The sequence below is a fragment of the Epinephelus lanceolatus genome, chromosome 2 (genome assembly GCF_041903045.1).
Source record: "Epinephelus lanceolatus isolate andai-2023 chromosome 2, ASM4190304v1, whole genome shotgun sequence".
Taxonomy (NCBI): Eukaryota; Metazoa; Chordata; class Actinopteri; order Perciformes; family Serranidae; genus Epinephelus; species Epinephelus lanceolatus.
Window position 1 is genome coordinate 9,728,835 of NC_135735.1, and position 6,895 is coordinate 9,735,729.

The window sequence follows — 6,895 nt, forward strand, 5'->3', positions numbered from 1 at the left end:
GATATGAATTGTTGATTTGAGTTGTTCTCAACTCCTAAAACACTATGGAAAATATTAAGAAATAAATAAATACATAATAGTAGAATGAATGCCATAAAACTTTTTTTTTATTATTATTATTATCCAGTGTTGACACAGATCAAGACACAGGTTAAAGTGCAGCCACACAATTTGGTAAAAAAGACATTTTAAAGGCTACAGTAGAATGCTTTTTAAACTCTGCTCTGTTATCGTTTTGTTTGCCTGTAGCGTGCGTATGTGTAATGATATGAGGCATTACGTGGTATCGGATTGGTCATAGGCTGTACTCGCCAATACCCGACACCACATTTTAGGCAGTATCGGAGGCATTTCCGATACTGGTATCGGCATCGGTACAACTCTAATTAGCAGCCAGTGTGAGGGATGATAACATTTAAAAGGAGAAAGTTGTGTGTGGGACAACCGATTGCTTTATTGTATGGAACAAATTACAACCAAGCATCACCGAAGATGACCTACCATCGAAAGAAAAGAAAAGAAAAAATGTCAGTAGACAGTATCACGAAAGCTACCTGTCTTATTTTTTCTTATTTTTATTGTCTTATGTCATGATAAGAATGATAACACGCGTTATAGAAGCGATTGTGCACAGATATAAATACAGGCATGTCAAAACGTTTGAAAACCACTGGTTTACTTAAAGATAGAAAAGAGGAACTTTAAGGAAAAAGGTTGGTGACCACTGCTGTAGACTGGGCACTGGTTTGAACGGAATGCTAACATTAGCATGCTAACATAATAACAATGACAATGCTAACATGTTTATATTAAGCAGCTGTAATGTTTGCCATGTTCACCATCTTATATTAGTGTGTTAGCATACAGACGTTTACAAAAAAAACCAAACACAGTTCGATAGATTGTAATTTTGACCTGATGATGGCGCCAGCTGAAAAGTTAAGGGATGACAGCAATAAAATTCAGACTGAGGGGGAACACAGGTGTTTGCACTAAATTTAATGACATTTCATCCAAAACTTGTTGAGACATTTCACTCAAAACCACAAATGTGAACATTACAGTGCTGGAGGAAAGTCAGGGAACCTGTGACCTGGATACATCTTTAGGGAACCATGAATATATTTTGTGATAATCCCTCTTGTAAAACTTTGACATGCCAGTGGCACTAGAAGAAAAGTCAGGAGATCACCAGGATTCATTTCCTGGAGAACATGAATGTCTGAACTAAACTTTCACAGCAATCAATCCAGCGGTTGTTGAGATATTTCAGTCTGAGCCAAAGTAGTGAACCAACTGACGACTGACAAATTATCCCTAAAGTCATGCCTCCAGTGTGGCTAAAAATATGAACTGTTTTTACTGTTTAAACAAAGACAGAATGATAGTTTCCTCTCTTGCTTACTAGCACACAAGATGTCTGACATGGCCGGGTGCTTATAGTGTCAAAAAACATTTTGCTTTTGTCAAATGTTTATATGGTGTATTTGAAAACCAGGGCTATATGATCTTGCCATTATAAATATTGGTTGGATTTTTTTTTTTAAATTGAAGGCTATTAAAAAGGTAGTTACTCTATTTACAAGACTGGATAGATTTTACCATGGTCCAGCTCAAAGGCTATACTAAACAGGGGAAACACATGCAAAGGTTAGGAGCTTTTATTCAACAGAGGTAACAAAAAAAAGAGAAATTCAATGGCTGTGACTGGCAGAGAAAACAACAGGCAACTAACTAAGCAGGTCTTATGTAACCTGTAGACAATAGCCAGCTGCCTCCAGCTCTGCCTGACCAGGAACCTGCAACACTGAAACACAACACACACACACCCTGCCAGAGGCCCTGAGGCTGTCACGGTGTGCATATATTAAACAGTGGTGGAGGAAGCACTCCGATTGTTAACTTACAGCCTGAGATGCTGTTATTTTGTGTTCTTACATTGACCTCAGGGGGTGAGCATGTGTGAATAATCCTCGGTAAAATATGAGTCATTATCTGGTTTTCCTATCCATAAGATGATACCACCAACACAGACCTATTACTTAAGCAAAAGAACAAAAGTATTAGCATCACTATATACTTTAAGTTGTCATCATGCAGAATGGCCCATTTATGCATGTATCACTTTAATGTTGCAGCTAGTAGAGGCAAAGCTATTTTAAATTACTTTTTATACTGTGGTGTAGCTTAAAAAATAAAGGAACAAGTTGAAAATCTTCACTGATTTACATTGTATAATTTGTTGAGAACAAAATGACATAACAACGGTCAGGGGAGACCCACCACCAACCTGCTCATGCTGAATGATGTTACAGGCAGCATAACATTCACCTCGGCGTCTCCAGACTCTTTCACGCCTGTCACATGTGCTCAGTGTGAACCTGCTCTCATCTGTGAAGAGAACAGGGTGCCAGCGGCGGACCTGCCAATTCTGCCATTCTCTGGCGAATGCCAGTCGAGCAGCACAGTGCTGGGATGTGAGCACAGGTCCCACTGGAGGATGTGGGGCCCTCATGGAGTCTGTTTCTAACAGTTTGGTCAGAAACATGCACACCAGTAGCCTGCTGGAGGTCATTTTGTAGGGCTCTGGCAGTGCTCCTCCTGTTCCTCCTCACACAGAGGAGCAGATACCGGTCCTGCTGCTGCGGTTGCCCTTTTACGGCCCTGTCCAGCTCTCCTTGTGTAACGGCCGGTCTCCTGGTATTTCCTCCATGCTCTTGGGACTGTGCTGGTAGGCCCAGCAAAACTTCTTGTGACTGCACATATGGATGTGCCATCCTGGAGGAGCTGGACAACCTGTGCAACCTGATTGGGCTGCAGGTACCGCCTCTTGCTACCAGTAGTGACAAGGACACTAGCAGAACAAAACTAGAGAAGAATCAGTCAGGAAGGATAAGGAGAGAGCAACTGTGTGTAGCCACCACATGTAAAACCATTCCCTTTTTGGGGGTTGTCTTGCTTTTGTCTCTCCATTGCACCTGTTGTCACTTTGATTTGCACCAAAGCAGCTGAAACTGATTCACAATCACTTGTGCTTCCTAAATGGACAGATTGATATCCCTGAAGTTTAACTGACTTGTGTTATGCTGTGACCATTAAGTGTTTCCTTAATTTTTTGAGCAGTGTATAACAGCACATCACAATTTACTAGCTGATTTATATTTTGTATTAATAATGTGAATCTGTGTGGCAGGGTAAATGTGCAATATTTCCATCTAAAATATAATTAAATAGAGGTATAAACTAACATAAAATTGTACTCAAGTACATCACTTGAGTAAATGTACTTAGTTATTTTCCGCCATCGATGTACAGTAAGATGATTCTGTATATTTTTTACCTCACATGGCTGATTTAAATGTTCATGAGTGTCACAGTGTGTGAAAGAAAGTATGCAGTATCCTGCAAAGTGCTAAAAGACAAGAAAAACTAGTTTAATCAAGTTTAATTTCCAATGTACTGCTTATTAAGTCGTCCTAAGTGCTGCAAACAATGTCAAAGATGTAAACCACAGGTCTACAACCTCCACAAACTTAACAAACCTGACATTCTGGCAAAATAGAAGAAGTGCAAACAAAGAAACAGAGAAGAAATTACATAGTTAAAGCATCCTAACCGCACTGATGTAGGCCTTTGTTTATTTTTGCCTTCAGGGTGGAAATTGTTTGCTAAAGGAAGGTTTTCACACACGGAAATATGTAAAGCTCTTTGAAATGATCCAGGTAATAATCAATGCCTTGTATATAGTACTAATAACAGCTGTGAGATTATATTAAATACTATACGTCAGTAAAACAGACCTACAAGGTTGGTAATAGAGTTAAGCGAAGGTATGATTATACTGCTGAAGCCTGAGGGTTGAAGTATCGTTTTTAATACAGGCACATACATCGAAAGGTGAGCAAGGCAATTGCAGCAAATGTAATGGTTTCTTAAATTAAATTGTCCCCACATTATTGCAAATAAGAGTCATGTTCAAGTAGCTGTTACTGCAGGGCAAGAAGAAGATTTATCAGGAACAGGTGCCTCGGAACAGTTATTGAGGTAATCAAGCAATCAAAATCACATCACACGGTGGCACGCGGTTAAAATACTGAGCAGACTCTGTGATTCTCTTTGTGTAATTAAATATATAACACATATTAAACTCTGCATGTAGTATCCCTCTGTAATCCAAAGAGTACTTCAAATGTTAGTGCATAGCAGATACAAGGTTAAAGATGGGAACTTTATTCCTACAATACATTTATTTATAAATTTATTTTTAATATTTTGTAGTCTACATCTTTGACATTGTTTGCATAGGATTTTGGATTATTGGGCAGCATGGTGTTGCAGTGGTTAGCACTGTTGCCTCACAGCAAGAGGGTTCCTGGTTTGAACCCCTGGGCAGGGGAGCCCTTCTCTGAGGAGTTTGCATGTTCTCCCAATGGCTTTCTCCGGGTACTTCGGCTTCCTCCCACAGTCCAAAGACATGCAGAAGACATGCACAAGTTGCAAAAACAGAATTAATAGATTTAGATTTTTTTTTTTTTTTAAATTAGGGGAAAAAAAGAAAAAATGCTAGGGAAAAAGTATTATTATTACATTTTAGGTTACAGAATTTTTATAATTTTTCAAGACTATTTCCTTGTTTGTTTTTAAAACAAAACCTTTTTTATAAATGATTTTCTTGTTTTTAATTTTCTCTTTTTACTTATTTCTTGCAAATTGTTGGGGGGTCAAATCAATGAGCAGCTTGGTAAGAAATGTTCTACAAACAGCAAAATAAATAAATTTAGAAAATTATTTTTAAAAAAATGAGAAAAAATAAAAAAACTAGGGAAATGTTTTATTATTATAATTTAAAATTATATTACAAAATTATTATAATTTTTAGCACTATTTCCTTGTTTGTGTGTTTTTTGAAAAACGTTTTTTTTTATTTGTTTTTAATTCTCTCTTTTTACTAATTTCTTGCACATATTTGGGGTCTTTTTGTTGGTCATTGCCTTCTTCCCTTGTTTTTCTAAAGAAATTAAGCCAATTTGCTCAGGGTTCAAAGGGTTAATCGGTGACCCTAAATTGACCGTAAGTGTCAATGTGAGTGTGAATGGTTGTCTGTCTCTATGTGTCAGCCCTGTGATAGCTTCAGTGCAAACACCAGAAATAAAAAGCTGAAGTTGGGCTATAAACGAACTACACTACATGGTTGTATGACCTAATGTTACCACCATAACAAGACTGTAAAGCTGTGTTTGGCTCGGCTCTGCATGATGACGTTCTGAAGTCTCATTTAGCTGTTTGTTAGCAATCACCTTTTTAAGACACATCAAAGCTTCGAAGTTCACAAGTCGGATATTGACTCAATCAATCAATCAATTTTATTTATAAAGCCCAATATCACAAATCACAATTTGCCTCACAGGGCTTTACAGCATACAACATCCCTCTGTCCTTTGGACCCTCACAGCGGATAAGGAAAAACTCCCCCAAAAAAAACCCTTTAACGAGGAAAAAAAAACGGTAGAAACCTCAGGAAGAGCAACTGAGGAGGGATCCCTCTTCCAGGACGAACAGACGTGCAATAGATGTCGTACAGAACAGATCAGCATAATAAATTAACAGTAAAACAGTAATCCATATGACACAACGAGACAGAGAGAGAGACAGAGAGAGAGAGAGAGAGAGAGATGCAGGACAGACGGTAATGACAGTAGCTTACAACAACATTAATGAAAGTAATAATATTATAGTTATAGTTCTGGCTACTGTGGTACAATATGTTGAAAGTATATATTAGTATCTGGCAGTATACATGTGTGATAATAATCATATGTGTATAATAACAGTAGAAGTATGACTAATGACTAATGATGGCAGCAGCAGCAGCAGCAGCAGCAGGAGGCATCTGGCAGGACCACGGCAGCTGCACAACCACACACGTCACGCTATCCAGGCACCGCTGCGATACGAGTTAACCTGAGAGACAGTGGGTTGACTAATTTTATGTCGTAGAATAAAACATGAAAGTCTCTTAAGCTTGTGTTAACCGCAGACCTTATGGCAGCACTAGCATTAGCATTCGCACTATCATTCGCGGTACCAAATCATTACAGACTGCTAAATTGACCCAATAAACATACTGCTGGCTTATACCCGACAACAGTATAGTGGTGCTTAGTGCAAAAAACACATGAATTTGTACAATGCTACAATGTTCACTGTCTCTCAGTCCTCAGCCGCTATTTCCAGTTTGAAAAGTGGTCCCTCCCCTTTCGCTACGTAGTCAAAATGGCGACCATTGAGGGCGCGAAGTGTCCATAGTTCCACACTCAAGTTCTTGACCGTTTTGAGTGCACCATCCGGGAACTCACAGTGCACTGCATTTTTCCATACTTCTCAGTGTGAACGCACTTATGCACTCAATATATTAAGTGTAAGTACAGAAGTATGCGATTTGAGACACAGCACGTTAGCAGTTTACCCCATGTTAGCTTCTTCCCCCTCGCTCCCCAAGGTTTTAAATATCTAATAACTTCTTCTTTATGGTGGAGGGAGGGTTGTGCATTTTTACACTACTCACTCAGGGAGACTCAAAGAAAAATATTTGTAGCTGTGGGGAAGGTAAATAATAATAATAATAATTATAATAATAATAATCCGGCCCACCCCTACCCTTTGACAAGTAAAGAACAGTCCCTAAAGGAGTATTTCCACACGGTGGTATTGCTTTATTTATTTATTTATTTATTTATTTATTTTACTAAAGTTAAAGATTTCAGTACTTCTTTCTCTACTGGATCATTATAAGCAACACGTCATACTTCTGACTGTTTCCTTTCATTGTTTTCATTTGCAGTAATGTGCTCATTTTCCTGCACGAGCTTCCTGAAAGTCTCACCTGTTTGGAGCG